The sequence below is a fragment of the Stegostoma tigrinum genome, chromosome 12 (assembly GCF_030684315.1).
Source record: "Stegostoma tigrinum isolate sSteTig4 chromosome 12, sSteTig4.hap1, whole genome shotgun sequence".
In the NCBI taxonomy this organism is placed as follows: Eukaryota; Metazoa; Chordata; class Chondrichthyes; order Orectolobiformes; family Stegostomatidae; genus Stegostoma; species Stegostoma tigrinum.
In genome coordinates, this window is record NC_081365.1 from 48,863,583 (window position 1) to 48,886,085 (window position 22,503).

A 22,503-nucleotide genomic window follows, 5' to 3' on the forward strand; every position below is an offset into this window, starting at 1 on the left:
ATGTAAGAGAGTTGATCAGGAAGTTTGTGGACGATATGCAAGTTGGTAGTAAATAGTGATAGGATTGCTTTAGATTACAGGATATGTACAGGCTTGTCAGATAGACTGATCGGTGGCAAATGAAATTCAATCCAGATGAATGTGGCGTGATGCACTTGAGCAGGACAAACCAGGTAACAGAACACATGATGAACAATAGGACCCTGGGAAGATACTGTAAGGCCCACACAACAAGGATTAAGACAGGCCAGAGTCAAACCAGTGAAGAGTCACATGATTAAGGACACGTTACCAAAAGAATTGTGGAGATGCAGTAGTCCTTGCGCATTTTAAAAGTCACAAAGATGATAAAGGTTACAAAGTTGAAGGTTCCTCGTGATGAAGAAATAAAGCCCCTACAAGGGACTTTTATGTGATACAATGTGTGGAGAATTTAAGAGCCAGAACAAAAGTTTGGGGAGAAGTTGTAAAAGTCAGTTTAGATGTTAAAGTATAAACTGACATTGAAGCAGGCTCTTCCCAAAGAGTTGATCCGAGGGGAATTAACCAGTGTTATAATTGTTCAGATTATTCAGTTGTCTCCAGGTGGTGTACCAGAATGTTTCACCAGTAATAATAATTATTCTGAAGTTGAGCTGATGTCTCACAAGAGACTATCATCTATCTCAGATGTGATTAGATGAAACAATATGTAATAAACCTGTTTGTTATTTATCTAGATGCTGTTTCCTGCCTAGGACATTGTGTGTGGGCATCCTTCCATACTTGGCATCAGAAACAGAATGATTCTAATAAGAAGGCTGGAAAACCTAGAACAGGACTCTGGTGGAGGCATACTGCGAGCTGGACTGCAGCGGTGGAAAGGTAAGTCAGATTCGTTTACGTCTTTTTTTCTTATCTTGTTCTAAGTTAAGATGAATGGCTCCATTTACACATGGCAAAGATACACATTTTTCACAGATAATAAAATGTGAGGCTGGATGAACACAGCAGGCCAAGCAGCATCCCAGGAGCACAAAAGCTGACGTTTCGGGCCTAGACCCTTCATCAGAGAGGGGGATGGGGGGAGGGAACTGAAATAAATAGGGAGAGAGGGGGAGGCGGACCGAAGATGGAGAGTAAAGAAGATAGGTGGAGAGAGTGTAGGTGGGGAGGTAGGGAGGGGATAGGTCAGTCCAGGGATGACGGACAGGTCAAGGAGGTGGGATGAGGTTAGTAGGTAGCTGGGGGTGTGGCTTGGGGTGGGAGGAAGGGATGGGTGAGAGGAAGAACCGGTTAGGGAGGCAGAGACAGGTTGGACTGGTTTTGGGATGCAGTGGGTGGGGGGGGGGGGGAACAGCTGGGCTGGTTGTGTGGTGCAGTCGGGGGAGGGGATGAACTGGGCTGGTTTAGGGATGCAGTAGGGGAAGGGGAGATTTTGAAACTGGTGAAGTCCACATTGATACCATATGGCTGCAGGGTTCCCAGGCGGAATATCAGTTGCTGTTCCTGCAACCTTCGGGTGGCATCATTGTGGCAGTGCAGGAGGCCCATGATGGACATGTCATCAAGAGAATGGGAGGGGGAGTGGAAATGGTTTGCGACTGGGAGGTGCAGTTGTTTGTTGCGAACTGAGCAGAGGTGTTCTGCAAAGCGGTCCCCAAGCCTCCGCTTGGTTTCCCCAATGTAGAGGAAGCCGCACCGGGTACAGTGGATACAGTATACCACATTGGCAGATGTGCAGGTGAACCTCTGCTTGATGTGGAATGTCATCTTGGGGCCTGGGATGGGGGTGAGGGGACAAGTGTAGCATTTCCTGCGGTTGCAAGGGAAGGTGCCATGTGTGGTGGGGTTGGAGGGCAGTGTGGAGCGAACAAGGGAGTCACGGAGAGAGTGGTCTCTCCGGAAAGCAGACAGGGGAGGGGATGGAAAAATGTCTTGGGTGGTGGGGTCGGATTGTAAATGGCGGAAGTGTCGGAGGATAATGCGTTGTATCCGGAGGTTGGTAGGGTGGTGTGTGACAACGAGGGGGATCCTCTTGGGGCGGTTGTGGCGGGGGCGGGGTGTGAGGGATGTGTCGCGGGAAATGCGGTCAACTGGAGAGAACCATCTCCTATGTAACCTTAAACTGCTTCCCAATCATTGTGTTAACTATCATTTTAACACATCCACACTGATCCTTAACAACATATTGCATCCCCTAGTCTATGACTCAATATTATCTCCATCTAGATCTCATTATCTGCATCTGCTTCTCCAACAGATAAGATGGACCCTTTTTTAAATTCGTTCATGATACATGGTTATGACTGGCTGACCAGCATTTATTGTCTGTCCTTTGTCGTACTCAAGAAGGAGGCAGTGAGAAGCGCTCTTAAACCACTGCAGTCCACTGTAGTTCACCTACGATGCCATTAGGAAGGGAGGTTACAAGAGCAAACACGACAGTAGGAAGATAAAATGAAACTAAAAACTGTGACAACCATGATTCAGCCATTAAGCATAGAAACTAGGATCGGGAATATGCTACTTTGCCCCGCAAGCCTGCTCTACCACTTGTTGTAATCATGGCTAAGCATCCAACTCAAAAGCCTGTTCCCACTTTTTCCCTGTATCGTTTGATCCCTTTAGCCCCAAGTGCTACATGAAACTCCTTCATGAAATTATACGTTTTGCTCTTGACTGCTTTCAGTGGTAGCAAATTCCACAGACTTACCAGTCCGTGTGAAGAAATTTCTCCTCATTTCAGTCCTAAATGGTTTACTCCATATCCTTAGACTGTGATCCCTAGTCCCAGACTACCTTGCCATCAGGAGCACCATTCCAGCATCTACTCTGTCTAGTCCAGTTAAAATTTTATATGTTTCTGAGATCATTCTTCTCAACCCCAGTGAGTCTCATCCTAACTGAATCAATCAGTCCTCATTCGCCAGGACTGCCACTCCAGAAATCAGTCTGATAAACCTTCATGGCACTCTCAATACTAAGTACATCCTTTCTCAGATAAGGAGACTAGAACTGCACACAGTATTACAGACATAGTCTCGCCAGAGCCATGTATTATTGCAGCAAAACAACTCTGTTCCTGTACTCAAACACTCTTGTTATGAAGGTCAATAAACCATTTGCTTTCTTTGATGCCTACCAAGGGGAAAAAAAAAGGTCTTGGTGCACGTTCCCCTCTCTCAACACATAGCCATTGTCAATAATTTGCCTTCCTTTCTTGTACCAAAAGCTATAACATCTAATAATCTCACAGCCCTTATGAGAAAAGCAGAAATTGAATATTGACAGATCAATCATTATGTACTAAAACATGCTCATCACAATTTAATCACGGGCTTAAATTTTACACGTGGTGCAGACATTTTTGAAATATACCAAGTCCACCAAGTGATTGTAAATATTGTAACAGCAACAACGTAGTAACAATGTTAGTAGAAAACACCCATTTTTGTGTGACTAACAGGGATGTAGCACAAACTATCCAGAACTATGTACTAATTTGCAACTCACTGAGTACATCTATGGCATTAAAATCATGGGTTTATTTAAGTACAAGTATCAGTACGCACATTAAACTAACACACTTTGACACAAAGCGCTGGTTCAATAGATTTGTGAACGATAAATGTAGTTCAGTTAATCGCATCATTCTGTACAAATTTTGACAATCAAGTTTTGTGGCAACCACAAGCAAAAGTGATACAAAGTCCTCTACCAGCTTCAGGTTACCCTGGTTATGCCATTGCATACTGCTCTTCAGATTGTTAAAGTGCATATGGTCCAGGGTTGAGTCAATTGTAAATTCTAATCTTATGGATCTACAACTAATCTATCAGATTCTTGTCAGTAGTGCAAGGGTGCTGGGGACAAGAGGAAAAAGAAACTAGAGCCTACAATCGTATTCAGTTTTCCAGTATATAGGAATTCCAGTAGTACAGAACATACTTCTATGCTAAGCCTAAGAAAGCAGAGTTATCCATGGATATCATTCTGCTGAGATGGTATCCTAGCTCCAGTACAAAGTCATTATTTGCAGGAAATATTACCTGTTTATGCTCAAAAGTATTGATTATCTATATCTTTCTTTGATCATCCAAATATATTGGAAAGATAAAATCACTGGTAGGTCGAGTGTCAAATCAAAGTTGATTTAAAATTTTTGATTGACTAGGGACTTGAGGGCAATGCAAATCAGGCAAGAAAGGGCTGTGAAAAATCACCATCAGAACAGTCATGATTGTACTGAATAACAGACCACGCTGCAAAAGCCAAATTGCCTACTCCCGCTCCCCTTTCCAGTTATCTTTTAAATTCTTAAACAAAGCATCTCTGACCTGACTTCAATGTTAATATTGCTGTCCACCAATATCTATTATAAACACACTCACTCCTACAACACCTTGAACTCATCTCACATCTTGCTTCTTGTAAGGATTATCTTCCATTCTCCAAGTTGCTCCTTTTCTGTTTATTTGTTCTGATGATGGTATCTACTACCAGACTTTTTCCAACATGACTTCTTCCACCACACCTGCCCTCTCCCCCGAGCCCCACCTTAAGCAACGTCCAACCCACCTGCATACTTCTGCCCTCATCTCATCCCCTCCTTTCCAAAACAATGATAAGGTTCCTCCTGTCCTTTCTTTCCATCTGACCAGTCTCTGCTTTCAGAAGGACCACCACTCACCCTTTTGTCATCTTCAGCAGGATGGTACCACCACACGTCATCATCTCCTCGCCTCTAATGTCAGCCCTCCGCAGGGACATTTCCCTCCATGACACCTAGGTCTACTGCTTCATCACTCCTAACACTTCCTCACTACCCTATGGTACCTTTCTATGCAACTGCAGAAAGTATGGCATTTGCCCATGCACCACTTCCCTCCTCACTAACCCAGGCCCCAAAACACAACAGCGCCACACTTATCTCTGATTCCAGCATCGGCATTCTCACTATCTCTTTCCAGGTGAAGCAGTCTTTTACTTGTACTTATTTTAATCTAATCTACTGTATTCACTCCTCACAATGTAGTTTCCTTTACATTAGCATAATCAAACACAGATTAGATGATCACATGGCAGAACATCTCCGCTCTGCTCGTATAGATGACCCTGACCTCCAAGTTACTTGCCATTTCAATCCTCCGTTGTGCTCTCAGGCTCATATTTCTGTCTTGGGCTTGGTATAATGTTTCAATGTATCACAACACAAGGTTGATGAATGCCTCATTTTCCATATAGACATATTATAACTTAATACAGAACTTCATTACTTCAGAAACTGAATGCCTGATGTCTCCTCTTCTCTTTCTACAGCACCTATGTTCTGTACATAAACAATGGTCCAGAGGTTCCAGTTGCCTGCCACTTCAACATACTATTGTGCTCCCATGCCAACATTTCCATTTCATGCCATTTGCATTGTTTTTAAGCAAGGCTCAGGGCAAGCTCAAACAGCAGCACCTCATCTTTCAACTTGGGAATCCTGCTACCTCTCGGACTCAACATCAATTTTAAAAACTTTAGAAACAAAATCTGAAATTGTTGGAAAAGCTCAGCAGGTCTTGCAGCATCTGTGGAGAGAAATCAGAGTTAACGTTTCAGGTCCAAGGAACAGTCACATATCGTATCCACTCATCACCAGCACCTTTGCCCTAACAGTCGTCAGCATAAATAGTACATTTCCTAAAGTACTATCAGTTCTAACGAAGAGTCGCCAGATGCACACAACTAACTGTTTTCTCTATATAGATGCTGCTACACCTGGTGAGATTCTCCAATATTTCTCCTTGTCTTATAAGTGTCTCTTACTTAGTTTTTAGTAGATTAAAGGACCCATTCTCTTCCTTTCACACCGTACCTTACACCGACATTCATCTCTTTTTCTCATTCACCACTGTTAGCAATCCTTTTGTCTTTTGCACAGGGCCTTTGCACCATTGTCCACTGCTGCTCCTCTACCTGTCCAAAGTTTTACAAAATATTCCTACACCTTCCAGTTGTGCAGTAGTCATACTAGACTCAAGACGTTAACTTTGCTTGTCTCCACAGATGCTGCCTGACCTGAGTTTCTCCAGCTTCTGTTTTTTCAGATTTTCAGCATCTGCAATATTTTAGTTCTGTATCAGTTACATGATAAAAGTATGTAAAATGGTACATAATTAGAGATCCTTTGTATCCAAGCAATAGTTTACTTTTCATTCCAGGTCATCCAGTTGTGCACGTAAAATGTTGAGACATTTGATTTTGCTTCAGACTCATTTTTCTGACACTTACAGTTTATCTATAGTTTGGTAACTGGTTTCTAAATTAAACTGCATCAGCAGACACATTTATAACTGCCTTTGTGTCAAGTACTTACTCATGAACTGATAGTGCGTTTCTGCTGCAACATATGCCCAGAATGATTAAGAACAGTCTAACTGTCCAGGAAACTAGGTGGTGTCCAACACGTAGAGCAGCTCCATTTTCTCCTCCTCACTGTTTCCTCCCGCTGCCCCTTTTTTTTAAGCTTTTGAGGCTTGAAAGCCACTGTAACCCTAGAGTAAGGGCCAGATTTTTTTGTGGGGAGATGGGGGTGTTTAGAACAGCCAGAGTGTGAAGATGGAATAAATTACTGAGAGACTGTGGCAGTTGGGGGAGAAATTTGAAAGGCAGCTGAAGTTGTGACTGTCCGGGAATGTTTTATTTCCTGGTTAAAAATACCTAAATTATGAGTGGCTTTTGGAAGGCGGTACCAAGCAGTAAAGATTGGTCAGTTAAGCAACGATCACCGTTAGAAAAAGAGCACCAGCATTTAAAAGGGGGTTCGCAGTGGTTAACATTCAGTTGAGGCTCTACCATAGCCAGTGCAACCTAAGAGAACTTATGACCCCAAAAGTTTAATCTGAGATTTATAACCTACACTTTGGGAAGCCCTGATCTGGAGTGTTGCTGCAGAAATCCAGGGTAATTGCATGAACGTGCATGGTCAGAACATGGGCCATTTGTGACAAAGTACCCAACATCCAAAGTATATTTTGGACTCGCTCAGCTCAGTACAGTTAAATTGCATGCTCCGAGAGGTTAATTAGTGAGGGGAGAGATCATATTGTTGATTCTACGATGGAAGATTGCTAGAACTTCTTTTTGTCCCATTATATCATTAGGTAGGATTCAGCCCAACATTGGATGCTTTTTAGTCTATGTTTGCATATGCTGCTTCATTATCAGAACAATTCAGAATGGAGCTGAATGCTAAACTGTCTTCCGGGGGTCCCACTCTTGAACTTATGATAAAGGAAAGTCCATTGATGCACATATTTAGACTGAAGGCAATTTCTGGAAGGACTTGTGCAGTGATGTCCTATGTCTGTAATGAGTGACTTGCTATAATTATATTCCATTGTGTCAGTCAAGGTACTAGCCATTGGAACATTTTCTCTTTAATCCCCAGTGACCACATGCAAACATGAAATACAAGAAAAATAGCCATTCGACTCCTTGGGCATGCTCTCCCATTCAATGAGGCTACAATCAGATTAGTTGTGAGTCAATTTTCTATATTCCCCAACAATGCCTCTCTTTCAATGAGACCCCTTGTTTCCTCAGCCTATCAAAAATCTAATTGAGTTCTCAGTATATTTAATGACCCACTTTTCTTAGAGAAAGATAGGACAATTTTTATTAAACTTGAATTATCTACATCTTAAATGGACAGTTTTTAAAGCTGTTACTCCTAATACTAGACTCCCCTACTTGAGGAGGAGTACCAAGTTCCCTCTAAATCCTGGTTACCTTATTGATAACTACACTCATTCAGCTAAACTCCTGTGAGTATAAGCAATGTCAAGCAAGGTGAATCTCTGAGTGACATTCAGCTCTCATATCCACATCTGGATTAGGTGAAAGTCAGTTGTCAAAATGACTTTTCCAGAAATCAAAATCTATGTCGAAAAATAATGATGGGCTAGTCCTGTCTGATGGTGAGTGATATCAATAGGACATGAATTTATCATTGTGTGAAGTGTTGGATAGACGATTAGATTGGTTAGATTAGAACTATTCGGCTATTTAATCGGTAGAACGATTGAGTTCCGGAGCAGCGATGTCATGCACCAACTGTACAAAATGCTAGTGCGGCCTCATTTGGAATATCCCACGCAGTTCTGGTAGCCCCATTATAGGAAGGATGTGGAAGCATTGGAAAAAGGTGCAGAGGAGATTTACCAGGATGTTGCCTGGTCTGGAGCACAGGCCCTATGAAGAAAGGCTGAGGGACTTGAGTCTGTTCTCATTGGAGAGAAGGAGGCTAAGAGGGGATTTAATAGAGACGTACAAGATGATCAGAGGATTAGATAGTGTGGACAGTGACAGTCTTTTTCCAAGGATGGTGACTTCAGCTTGTACAAGGGGGAATTGCTACAAATTGAGGGGTGATAGATTTAAGACAGATGTCAGGGGCAGGTTCTTAACTCAGAGTGGTACGGGCGTGGAACACCCGGCCTGCCAATGTAGTTAACTCAGCCACTTTAGGGGCATTTAAACAGTCCTTAGATAAGCATATGGATGATGATGGCACAGTATAGGGGGAGGGGCTTAGATTAGTTCACAGGTCAGCACAACATCGAGAGCCGAAGGGCCTGTTCTGCGCTGTATTGTTCTATGTTATATTTGTGCATGCAACAGAATCACTGAATTGCTCAAGAAAATTCCATCATGGGGATGACCGCAGAAAGGTCATCCCAACAGCTGGGACAGTCAGAATCAGTGAGAAACTGCTCCTCCAATTATTGTTGTTTTTACATTTATGATCATGTTTGCTGCTGATAGCTTCTTTGAAGGTAAGGAAGCGTGTGATTGGACTAATGGTAAAGTGGTGATGGCAGCAGTGAGCAGGTTTGTCGAAGCTGCAGTGGGGCAAAAGATTAGTATGCTAAAGACCCAAGCAGGGAGGCTAGCAAATGAAGGACTATGGCGCTGAGAGCGGGGTGGGGGGAGGGGAGAGAGACAGAGAGAGACAGAGAGAGACAAGGCAACAGCAAATGGAGGTGGGGAATACAAACAGGGAACAATCTTCAGACAACAGGGTTGATCATGATTGCATCATTGTGTATCAGTTACTTCCTAAAAATAAATTATTGCCAACTCATGTATTATCTCATGACAATTTAAATGCTGTGGTACTTTAAACTAACGCTTTCTTTATGTTCAGATGCCCAAGATAACAAGGTTTGAAGCTGGATGAACACAGCAGGCCAAGCAGCATCTCAGGAGCACAAAAGCTGGTGTTTCAGGCCTGAAACGTCAGCTTTTGTGCTCCTGAGATGCTGCTTGGCCTGCTGTGTTCATCCAACTTCACACTTTGTTATCTTTCCTTATGTTATGGTTAAGTTTAATGGAAAAGCATATTGCTGAATTCTCCCAATTCTGACTGTGCAAATCTAGATACTCCACAATTTAGCACAAATACAGAAAGCAATTTTACTGCAAGACTGCATCACTTAATAACAGACTTGGTGAGAATGATAAAGAAGTGCCTGAAAACCAAAATATACCCTTTGAAACAGGAGAAATATTGACACCTTCTAGGCAACTTCCCACATTAATGTTTTAGTTTAGTGTCAGCCCTATAATCACAAAGCTAGCATACAGGTACAGCAAATGTAAAGATGAGCTTTATTACAAGCAGCGTGGAACTGAAAGGAAGTCTTGCTACAATTAGAGTGCATGGGCAAGACTACACCTGAAATCTACCAACCATTCTGGTCTGTTTGAAAAGAAGAATTTGTATCTGTTGGAGGCAGTTCTGAGAAAGTTCATTAAGTTATTTCCTGGATGAAGGGCTGTGCTAGATATTTACAGTTAGTGACTTACTTCCTGTCTGGTCAGAACCATTCAACCATTAACAAATTTTACTTTTCAAATTCAACAGAATGCTCATCAAGTGAATAGACAGACACATGTACATTCATAGGAGCGCTCAACACCATGCAGTGTGCTTCATTGGTATTCCTTCCACTGGAATCTACATATGCCCTTCTACCACCAGAACACACTGGATGCATTGAGCATTGCAAAAACTGAGCAAGTCTAGCTTGACTAAAACTCCCTGCCCAATACTTAAAACCAAGAAAGTCAAAAACAGCAATGTTATTGGAAAATCATCTCCAATTCACACAGTCTCTTATAGCAGGCAAAGTACTATTATTTTATTGCTGGTCAGTCAATGCCACATCCTGTAAATCACTGTGGTACCATTGCAAAAACACAATCTGCACAACTGCATCACTCAAGCAGCTTATGACCAACTTCTGTGGGCAATGAATGCATCCTTACCAGCGTCAGCCATATTGAACCAATGAACAAAGTTTAATTTCAAGGAAGAACCAATATTAATAATTAAATGTCAAGTGTCTAATTTCTCCATAGTAACCTTAAATATTTCCATGCAAATACTTCAGTTGATTAAAAAAAAAATCACAAAATTAATTCAAAGTAGAACTAATGCGTAAGTAAAAATTAGGCAAATGGACATAATCAAATTCTTAGCAAAAGAATAGAAAACTGACAATGAGAAAATGCTCATGACACCTGAAACCAACACTGAGTGATTAGTCCAGATAATGCAATGGTAATCAAGTTCAAACAATTCAAAAAACAAAAAAAATTGACACTTCTTAGGTCCAAAATAAGATTATGTTTTTAAAATGTTTCAATCACAAAAACTCTACCGAATTATTTCAAAGTCTTCATTCAAACATTTGTTATTTGAAGGCTCAAGCATAGTTTAGAATCCTCTAGAGGAGGATCTTCTGGCCGAGTGACAGTATCCCCTACCTGAACCAAATAATTTAGGTTCACCTCCAATCTATACCAGAGGCATGTCATAACATGCCTGAATGAATTATTGTATTTTTTAAAAAAATAAAAATGCTGATGACAATTGAAAATTGCCGAGTGTTCTGTAGCAAAGTTAACAGATTTGAGTGGGATATGAATCCATAACAGTCTGATTCAAACAAGAGCTAACGTAGAATAAAATCTGATGGCTTAACAATTGATGAGGTGGGAGGAGAAAGACAGACTGAGATGCCAGAGCACATGATGTTCCTAGCAGGGTGGGGAGATGATGAGTTAGTGAAAACATAGTCCGAGTGGTAACTACACAGATCTGAAAGATTCAAAGGTAACTTAAATACCAGTTCCCCACTTCCCTAAGACCACCGCATGTTCAAAAGTTCCATCTCCAAACTACCCGTGTCACAAAGAAAACTGTCATCTCCCACCATGCTCAAAATGGTCACTAGTACCACAGACTCCAGGCCTATGCTCTCCTCCACTTCAGAGCACTTAACTCTAACTCAACTGCAGTTCTCACACTTTTCCGAAACCCTGGGGCTCCTTGCATCTCAACATGTTCTCATTCCAATATTATTCACAATGTTCAATACCGTGGGGTCAACCTTCCCACTGTGCCTAGCATCCTGGCCTTAATACCACTTCCTTTTGTAAATGCTTGAAGTCACTAACAGGAATACCGTGGAAAATCTAGTCTACACAAAGTCTTCCAAATTTCACAATGTACGGATTAGCCTAGCTATTACAGACTAGTAAGTTTAACGTCAGTGGTGGGAAAGCCCCTAGAAGCAACTATTTAGGATAGCAATAGTAGTCACACAGAAAAGGTTGAGTTATTTAGAAGATCCAGGATGCACTTCTAGGACAGAATCTGCTCAACTAAATTGAAGTTTTTAAAGATTTAACTGAAAAGGGTCAACATGGGTAATACTGTTGACGTGGTGGGCTTTCAACAGACATTCAATACAGTGCCACACAAATGAGAGAAAAGTTTAGCTCATGGAAGAAAAGGAACAGTAGCAACGTGGATACAAAAATCAGTTGAGTAATAGAAGAGAGTGAACATCATGGTCAATGAATGTTTTTCAGCCTGGTGGAGCTGATCTGCATTTTCCCCTGTATATACTAAAAATCTATATCATAGCATGCAGATGATAATTTAAACTTTGCAGGTGGTACAAAACTTGCAAACACTAAACTCTGTAAACGACAATGCAAACCCTACAGGACTTTGATAAGTTAGTGGATAAATTGGACGGATGAAGGTGAAAACAAAGAAGTGAAGTGAGGCGATATGTTTTGAAAATAAGAACATGGGCAAACAATATAAAAATTGGGGATGTAATACTTAAATGGGCACAGGGGTAGAGAAACTTAGTTGTATGTGCATAGATTACTAAAGGCGAATCGGTGGAGAGAGGTGTTAATGAGTCATATAGTATCCTGGCTTTACTAATATGCCACACAGAGTGAAAGAACAAGAAAATTATGCTGATCTCATAAAACTAAGCACTAGTCCTCAGCTGGAGTGCTGTTTACCATGCTGGACTCCATGCTATAGAAAGAAGGTGAGCTCATTGGAAAGAGTGCATTGAAAGCAGAAGAAATTCACAAAACTGGGGGCTCTAAGCATGAGAAACTTGGGAGAAGATTGGGACTGTTCTCCCTGAGGAGAAGCAGCTAAGATGTAGTCAGCTAGAAGTTTTCATTCTCTTGACAGATTTGGATAGAGTAGATGGAGAGAAATTGTCCGCACTCATAACAGGAATAAGAAAGGGATGGCACAGACTTAAAGTGATTTTCAGAAGCGGTAAATAATATGCAACAAAAACTTTTACAGGTAACAAACAGTTTAGGTCTGGAACGTACTGCCTGGAAAGGTAGTGGGAGCAGAGCCAACAGAGGCGTTCAAGAGGATGCGTGATTAATGGAGACAGTAAGGACTTCAGATACTGAAGCCAGAGTCAACGGGCGTGAAACTCGAAAAACACAGCCGGTGTTTTACATACAAAACAACAGCATCTGACGGAGCAGGAAAGTCAATGTTTCAAGCCAAAACCCAGGGAATCAGGGCATGGGCGAGAGTATGGAAGAAAAACAGACGAATGGCACTGAGTCATTGGAGGTCTAGCACAGACGTTATGAGCTGATGGCCTCCTTTTTGCACCCTAAAAATTCTGTTGATCTTATTTCCTGCTTCACGTTTCAAATGCTTTATTGTTCACTACTGACTCACTATTATCAGTGAAATGAGATACATTGACTATTTTTTTTTAAACAGACATATGGTTAGTAATTTGAATGAGGTGCCCGAACCTTCCAAGGGTACAAACAAATGAGGTCTCGAACAGTTCAGACTGCCAGTGTCAAGGACAAATTAAGTTATGATAGTACCATATTTGAGACATTACAACACATCCAAAGATTGACTTGACTGTGGAACACTTAGCATTAATACAAGAACTACTGACTAAACGGAATGAAAAATAAGCTTCTATTAAAGTTGGGGGCAAAAAATAAGTCTTCCCTGATGCTGATAATAGGGTCGAAAAGTAAAATAAATTAATTGTCAAGGAGATTTTTTACACTTGAGAAATGTAATAACAGAAAGAGGAGAAATCAAAAGGAGGAAATAAGCACAAGATAACAAACTTGCTACAGAATATATTTACTTCTGTTAACTGTCATTTGTTTATTTTAGTGATTGTTAGACAAGTGTAACGATCACAAAAATATTTCTTGCATTTTTCCAGTCCTATTAAGCGAGATAATTTCTTCAAATGAAAATGGCCACATTAGAAAACTTTGAATTCCCTGCCACACATGAGTTAACAAGTGTGGACTCATGAACAATGATAAACAAAACACATTCCCTCTCACTTCCAAATGATCGTCAAATAAAAGGTTGCAAAAGCCAGTTTAATTTTCAAACTGTAAAATTGTTTAAGACTTGATTCCAAATTCTGAAACTTCCAGCGCCATGAGATCATTTTATTGCATTTCATTTGGAGACAAATATATCGCATATTTTCTATTAAATTCACAGCCACACAAATTTAAAATGCAGCATAAAATATTGTGATTGCCTAATGAGCTCTGCAATGCAATACTGGATTTCACACTCCATTTTATTTGAATTAACATCTGAAGCATTATATTTTCTGCCATAAAGGGTAACCATTCCGTACGTATTAGTGCATCCTGCTATCTGTATTACTTTCTGTTTGAGATACTAAGAGACATTTAAAATTCCACAGATATGATGACTACCTTTTGGCTCAGACATGGACAAAATATTATGTATTCCATGGAACCCATAAACTTGAAAGTTAAAAAGCCAATTGTCCAGTCCTGTACGAAGTCCCAATGTTTGCATAGGAGACTGAGGGCCTCCAGTGGTAACATTAAGTACTAAATCACTAAAACATTGAAGCTTCAAAAATCGACACGATTTGAATTTGTTTAGACTTTCATGGGCCAGTACACTGAACTTAGCACTTCTTTCCTGCAGTGGCAGAGCTCTAATGAGATGGCTGACAGCATACGTGATGATTGCTTTCAGTCCTGGTACGTGAAGAATTAGGAGGAAAATCCTGATTTTGTCACCCTGGCAAAAGGAAAAAAGGTTCCAGAAAGCGACACAGTTTAAATCAATGAAAATACAGTGAATAATCCACAAGTGAAGGCAGTATAATTGTGCAACCAGACTAGAATTCAATATAACTGACGGTTACAGAAATTCTTCTTACTCATATAATCACATTACTTTCCTAGAATTCAATTGGAAGAAATATCCTTGTTCCAGCTGTTAGTTGGCACACTACCTGGACTCACGCAATGTAGTCTTTCTGTATTTAAGTACGAGCATAATATTCTTTAACCCATCAGCTGGAAAACAAGACCACTTATTTTAGAGTTTTCATTGTTTAAATAATATTAATTATCTTCATACAGTTGAATTCAAGAAAGTTAACTGAAATATTCTGAGAAACCAGATGACAGTTCATAGCCCAGTGATGATTTTAATATTCTTTCAACATTGAGCAGTACCAGTCTACATGGTATCCCAACCTTACAAAGTGTTTTCATTTTGAGGGGTAAAATTAGTCTGCGATTTAAATTCATAGTAGGCCCTTTCAACCCTAATGCAACTCTCAAATGCTGCATTTTAACGTCATTCCAATTAGTTTTAGGTAGCAGTTACTAAATATATAAATTCACCCCCCAACCCCGCGCAAAAACTCTTAGGATTCTCTAGGACATTACAAACAACCATGCCTTCCTCCAGAACAAACATCCCACCTGTTCAACTTTAATTGAATCAGAAAACATTGAATGAAGAAAGATTGTTCTTTAGGGCAAAATTAGATTTCGTAGCAATAATTTAAACCTAATTAGTTTCTTAAATGCAATGCAGAGTAGGTGCTTTTCACATTTCCTCCTGGTTCAGAGCATTTAAAAGCAAAACTTATTTTCCTCACATTTCATTTTCATAAGGTGAGGTACATGTACTGAAAGCCTGAAGAAAATCAAAAAAGAAAAATAATAATGACTACAAAATTTCTGATAAAATTCAGAAATGTAGTAAATTATTATTGTTAAGATTAGTTATGGCTTGAAAAATACACGATTGAAATAACTACTTCAATAATGCAGTCAAAACTAGAAACAAGATTTCTAAAGATATCATTTTGATTTTAAGGAAAAATAGCCAATTTAAAAGACTGTATGCCACTCAAAATAAAAGAGAAAAGAAATATTTAATAATACTTCTCATTTCTAGCATTTTCTAGTCACTGGAAGCACCTCCATCCTCAACCACCCTCACATTCCAGTCAATAACAGGTCAAACATCAGCAGACAGATTAAAGAAGGCCTGTCCACCATTTACAAGGCATAGTTCTATCACAATCCTGACCACTGCACTCTCCATCTGTCTCAATAATTGCAACTCCAACAATACTCAAAAAGCTTAATACCAACTTGTTTGACCAGCACCCTATCCAACAGTTTAAGATGGCACTCTGCTTGCAATGCAGTGGTAGTGCCTTTACTTCTGAGCCCGGAGACTTGGGTCAAAGTCCCACCTGCTTCAGAGGCGTGTAAGAACATCTCTGAACAGGTTGATTGGAAAATATCTAAAATTTCACTCTTCACCCTATATGGGCACACAGTGGTGGCAGTGTGAATAATCGATAAGATGCACTATAGTAACTTACCAAGATTCCTTTCACAGCATCTTCCAAGCCAAAGACTCCCACCATCCAGGAATTAGGGTAGCAGAACCATCGGTAGATAAGCACCACCAAAGCCTCCAAATCAAACAATTTTGACACAGAACCGTCTCCTCATGACTTCACTGTCAAGGTCAAATTCGTGGAAGTCCATTCCAGCTGTGTACCTGCACCACACAGACTGCAATAGTTCAAGGAGGCTTTTCTTTACTACTTCCTCAAAAGGCAATAAGAGATGTATAATAAATGCCTTGACAATGATGCTCACATCCTGTGAAAGGTTTGTTTTGCATGAGTGAATGCTTATCCTAGGTTTTCATGCAAATTAAATTTGGAAGTTTAATGTTGTTAACAGTTTGTTTGAAATCAATAACTGGTTAACTAATGAAATCATGTGTCTTAAAACTCTAAATCCAATGAGAAACCTAAGACATTAATACTGCCACAGAACCAAACTACTACACAAGGGTTGAAGAGAGCTGAGTCACACTCAATTCTGTGTTGTTAGAGATGGCAACTTTCTGTTGATGTTTACCCGATAGTCCACCTGCCTACAAGTTGAACATAAAAGAAAAATATCCTATGGTGTTATTTGAAAAGAGGATTCCTTCCAGTGGCATGTAAAAACTTATTAACCTACAACTAACTATGAAACTAAATAAATGAACAGTTAATTTATTTATTTGTCAGACTTTCCTGTGAGAAATTGGCTATTCTAATTCCCTGCATTTAATTACAAATGTGGTCCAGTATGAAATTGAGGTTCAAGAGTTGTCATATTATTGTATTATTTAAGCACATTAGATTTAAAATAGAGAACATCGAATCTCTAGTGAAAGGCAATCTGGCTCAAAAAAAGAGAAAAGAATACATTCCATTTACATAAATCTACAAACACGTTCTTCATCCGCAATGTTAATAAAATGCATTCAAAAAATACTTCCAGAGGAACATAAAAATGTTCTTAATTCAGCTTTTAGTAACATAACTAGCTGACTATGATTAAAGTGATTAATATATGCTGCATCTGTTGGCTAGTTAGTTCAAAAACTATACTTGAAAGAAACGTTTAAAGAAATCTGGAAATTAATACTGAAGTCTGTACTAACGCCTTTCTATATAGAAACTAGTTACCAAACAAACATTCTTAAATACACTTGTTACAATACAGTGCTTTGGAGCCAATTATTTGAAGACTACTGACAAGGTGTGTAACTGTATGGAATATCGTAAATCATTAAATACAACCCAAAATGAAAGCACAAACTGGCAGACATATACTAAAAATGTATTTATCAAAGAATCTAACAAGGATGCTTAAATACTTCTCCAGTAACAATACACAAAATATTGCTTAGTGTGCAGACTATTTAAGCCATCTGCCATTGGCTGAGCTTTGCAAGTGAAGGTGCCATGATTGTTGCTACAGGCTATGCAACTACAACTATGATAGAGGATATCATATTTGCTTTGCAATTTTCAGTAGTATGTACTATGTGTTTATATCAACAGGTGACATGTTCTTTGATACCAGTTAGGGGAGTAGTTCTGTAAAATAAAAAATATTAAACAACTTCCTTTCATTTCAACCCTTCTTATAAAATTCATGTTGGGAAATAAACAGTCAAAACATGGCATGTTTCTAAATATGGCATACGTTATTCACCATAAACACCCTGAAGTTGATGGCAAGCTTCTGCAGCAGGCTCTACAAATATATCTACAAAGTTCAGAAAATCCCCATTTTTTTTTAAACAAGTATTTATCTGCCCGTTTCTGCTTTAGTTTATCCATATACAGTCTATAGGCTCAATTCCAAATTTTAAACAACTGTAAAAAAAAAGTGCCAAACAACAATGCATTGCATCTGTCCATAAATTTAGTATTTTCAATTTAAGCATAAAATCAACTGTTTGTAGATATGAGATGATGCAGTTGTTTTAACGTGGACCACTGATAATAAAACATAAATCCACGCCTGTTCAGGTAGGTGATGCATCAATTATTCTTGTGCCCAAATCTTAAGCATAGAAAGCACAGGTCATAGGGTATGATTAAACATTTCAGTTCAAATTACTCTCACTGTATTTAGCCTGAATGATCACAGTTTGTACATTAAAACATTAATGATCAAATGACTGACAAATTCTGTGACAATATACATGTGCGAAAACCCACTTTTAAGTAAAACTATAAAAAGGATAATAAATTCTGGGAGGTTGAAATCAAACTTTAGAACTTGACACACATTATGTAAAATAAAAGGTGAACACTGACCAAACAGCAAAATTAGTTTAGAGAAATGCTTTCACAAGAATGAAAAAAGTTTGAATTTTGTACCCAAAGTTCCCACAGGCAGCAATGAATTCTGCCAGAACTAATGAGCTGATTTTTAATTATACACATACCCTAAATGTCTTTTATTTCAAAAGTGGGTCAAGCATTTCCTATTAGCTTAAAAGATTGCTGCAGTGAAACATGTGATCAATCCCCACTTAGAAATAGAGTCAAGCTGCAGGTGGACAATGAAATCCAACTTTAATCAGTTCAACACAAAATGGTGACAAAGCAAGCTTGCTACATCACTAATCTGTAACTTAAACAAATTTTTAAATCAGCAAATAACTAAAACAAAGATTCTGCCAAGTCACTATTTTTCATCTTAAAGCGTGCAGGTAAGTGAATATAAGGAACTTCTAAACTTGGAACAAAAAGTCCTAGTGGCTGTATTTAGCTTTTCATAATAGATTGTGTCTTTCTGCACCAAATACACAAGATCAGCAATGAGTGCAGGACTAGAAAAGCACATTCTAAAATGGAAATAAATAACAACAAGCGAAGACGGTTGGGGGGGGGTCTTGCATGGGGACAAGAGGGAAGAAATGAGAATCTATGATTCTTTAAGCGAATAGTTGAGTTGCTAATTGAAGATGTAGAATATAACTGCAAGAGTCCATTATCTTATTCGTCCTTCATAATAGAAAATGGCTTTTATAATTTGTTCTAAACTTTGACAAGATGGGCATGTCAAACTTTAGAATGCAATTATTTCAACTTGTTCATATTTAATATTTCATAGTTAAAAAGCTGATATTAAAAACCTTTCTTTGCACTTCATAAAATTACTGATTTCCTGGTACAAGCCAAAAAAAAGCATTTACTGTAACAGTTTTTCATTTGTAACAGGCCTCCATTCAAGTAAGAAAGTAAAGTCTACACAGCAATGCCTTACCATGATTTTAAATAAATTGAAAAGAATATTGTTACATAAAATCAAGAATATTAGCACTTTGGTAACAAAGGTTCCACGTGTTATTTTTCTTACGACAAAAGGTAATTATAAAGTTTTATTTTAAATCCCAGTATCCATACAGAAGTAGAGCCATGATTTCATAGGATTTGTCTGATTCCTTATGGTCAAATATCATACGTTATGCACCATCTTTAAAAAAAAAACTTTTAAAACTAAAACAAAATATAATTCCAGTTATAAAATATCCAGAAGTTTGCAAATGATGACCATTAGTTTATTCAAAATAGATATGTTTATGGATATAGGCACAGGCATCAAAATAATGCACATGCTAGAAATGTTGCAGAAATAAAGTCAGAATAGTTTCATATACAAGTTTACATGAAGAATTAAAGTAATGTATTTGTGTTTGAATAAAAAATATAGAGAGCACTAATTTACCCTTTTTAACTCAATTGTTTACTAGTTTTTAAGTCTGAAAATTGCTTAACATGCTTTCATTTTCTGGTCCACATTAATGCATCTATTTAAGAATTTGCATAAAATTGCTACCAAGCTATAACGTTGGCCGTCTGTAGTTTCAACATTCAATCTTGGAAATGGTATGTGTGATGACAATGATTTATTTCCATAATATAAATAGTAGGGTGCCAACTCGGAACTATTTAAAACAAAACTACTCGCTACACATGAAATTGCAAATAATACAACTTTGTTTTAAAATAAAAGTCTCTATTGACTACAACAAAACAAAGCTAACGAAACAGTTAGCAGTTCCCAGTATATATCGGTAGTACATACTATCTACAAACAAAACCTCCCCATCGCGTCATGAAATTAATTATTTTACAGAATTGTCAACCGTACAGCTTCCAGATAAAACTACTTGCATCTTCTGCAGCTGGGGCCTGGTAATGTACTTCCAGACTTTTACCAAAAGTGTTAACATTTTTTTTACGCCAGCTGACGAAAAACAGCGAATTGTTTTGTTTTGCAGTGAATGTCAAACGAACAAAGGAATTTAAAATTCCCACTTCGACCTGAATTATTTTCAAATGTCCCAAAGCATCCCCCCAGCCAACCCCCTCACCATACCCACCCAAACCTTCATCACCTTTCCCCTGAGGACACTACTGAAAAAAAACAGTGCCCAACACAGATACCAGATTATGACAGCGCTCAAAACCTCACAATTCACTGAAGCAACCATCTAAAGTCGCCAATTAATCTAAAATTTCACTTGATCATGATAGTGAAAAACAAAAAGAAATAATTTACAAAAGTTTCCCAAATATTTGATATTACAAGCAATAATTTTCAGAAGTTGCACATACCTTACTTGCCCAAGTGCAAGGATATATTCCCAGAAATAAAACACATTTCCAAAGTAGACACTTTGAATACTGTATCCATCTTCTGTATACACAAAAGACAACCTAACATGATGACCAGACATCCAGCCCCGAGATTACAGTGATTGGTGCAGCGTCTCAGCAGGCCAGCCTGCTGCCTCTTGACCAGATTGATTGGTTTAAGGTCAGTCCAAAGTCCTGTTGTGTAATACACCGCTCCTCGGTTGACTCGGACCGCCGTCAATCACCAGCTCTGTCTAATCAATCACTTCTATCCCGGGGAGGAAGTGGGAAAGGTGGGAGGAAGAGAGACAGCCATGCTTCAGCTCCCATTGTCTCTCAAAATTGTCAATCATTCCAGCTGTTGGGGGCACCCCCACAGTCTGAACATGTCAGCTATCAATCAGTGCAGCTGAGAGAGCTAATTGGCTGGGCTGAATGTCAATCACCACAGCCAAGATCTATGAGTGGTCACACCATCGTTCAATCAGCCCGGCCGTATGTCAATCACTCGCGGCGTGCAAACCGTTGGCCGCGAGACCCGTCAATCAAACGCCGACACGGTGAGTTTTTCAATTCTCCGACATCAAGTTAGGTTGACGCCGCCCGTTTAGTTTCTACGCATTTTGTGTTTTGTATTCTGTCTCTTTTTTGCCCTCCCCTCTACACACCCCCACCCCTCAAGCCCGACGGCTCTCGACGCCTCGAAGCGGCAGGTGACAGTTTATAAAATAAAACGGCCTAAAATCCACTGGCCTACCCCTTACTAGCCTAAAGAACGAAAGGCCTCACTCATAACTCAGAACAAAGCCAAACAGGTACAAATAAAGCCCAAGTAGAGAGGAAAAAGAATACATCGGAAAAGTTAACACCCCACAATTATTTCCCATTGCAAAAGTGACCCAACAGCTCCGTTATTTCTTCTGAAATAGTCACCCTAGACAGAGCGTAAAACAACTGTAATAATATAGGAAAGAAAGATCTGAAGACAGGGTTAGTTTTAATTTATTTGCTGATGAGGCTCAGTTTGAGTGTTTATTGGCCCCCTGAGGAGTGCCACTATTTTAACATCGTGGTAAAAGTGGGAGGCAGGGTAAGATAAAGCGGTTAAGAAGAGCGGGGGCCCTATTTCTCTCTTTCCCCCCGCGCCCCAGAAGGTGCTTGAAGGCTCATCACTCAAAAAGAGTATGTCAAGACGGAGAGCGACCGCCGCCACTGCAGCCGACTCTCGGGAGTAACGCGGGAGAGGAGGAGGAGGCGGCGGTGGCGACGACCCTAATTTACACCACCGTCTCCCACCACTAAAAACTCGGAGCGCAGGCGAGGGGATAGGAAGCGGCGGTTTGCTCAGCCTGTCAGACCGTTGTGTTGAAACGTTGAAGAGTGCGCGAGCCTGGTTTTTAAACTTACCGTTTGTTGGGGAGCGCAAGACGACGAGTCAGCAACAGCGGTTACGTCATTCAACCTGTCCGCCCGTGACGTCACGCAGCCCCGGCGCTCCGAGCCCAAACATTGTCCTCACGTGGACCCCATTGTAAACACGAGCCCAAGACTTTTTGCTTCGCTCTACGCCTTATGTTTGTTTGGGATTTTGGCGGATCAGTTAGCTATTGTAAAAGTTTTTGGTTTGATTTTGCTGAGCATTGGCGCTTTTGAGGGGAGGGAGTGTAGGAAAGGATTTTAAAGAATGTCCTGGGGAAATGATTCCTACCATGTATCACTTCACCAGGTGATTGTAAGGTGACCTGCGAAGCGACATGACTTGTACCTGGAACCGGCGTCCAGAGCTATATCTACAAACCCTCTTCCCACCCTGGGTTCTCGATAGACTAGCGAAATT

General features: G+C 39.7%; 1 protein-coding gene across 8 annotated transcripts in view; it reads right to left on the reverse strand.

Annotated features, from left to right (window-relative positions):
• Positions 1-22,141, reverse strand: part of LOC125457338 (zinc finger and BTB domain-containing protein 20-like) — a 272,701-nt gene extending 250,560 nt beyond the window's left edge. For 6 of the 8 annotated variants that reach the window (XR_007248598.2, XM_048541466.2, XM_059650327.1 and 3 more), the window contains exon 1: positions 20,646-21,027. The gene's annotated coding sequence lies outside the window, so the exon portion shown is untranslated. Of the gene's footprint in view, positions 1-20,645; positions 21,028-22,073 lie in introns of those variants that run through there. The other 2 variants (XR_007248599.2, XM_059650326.1) reach the window with 2 other exon arrangements.
• Positions 22,142-22,503: the final 362 nt, after the last annotated feature.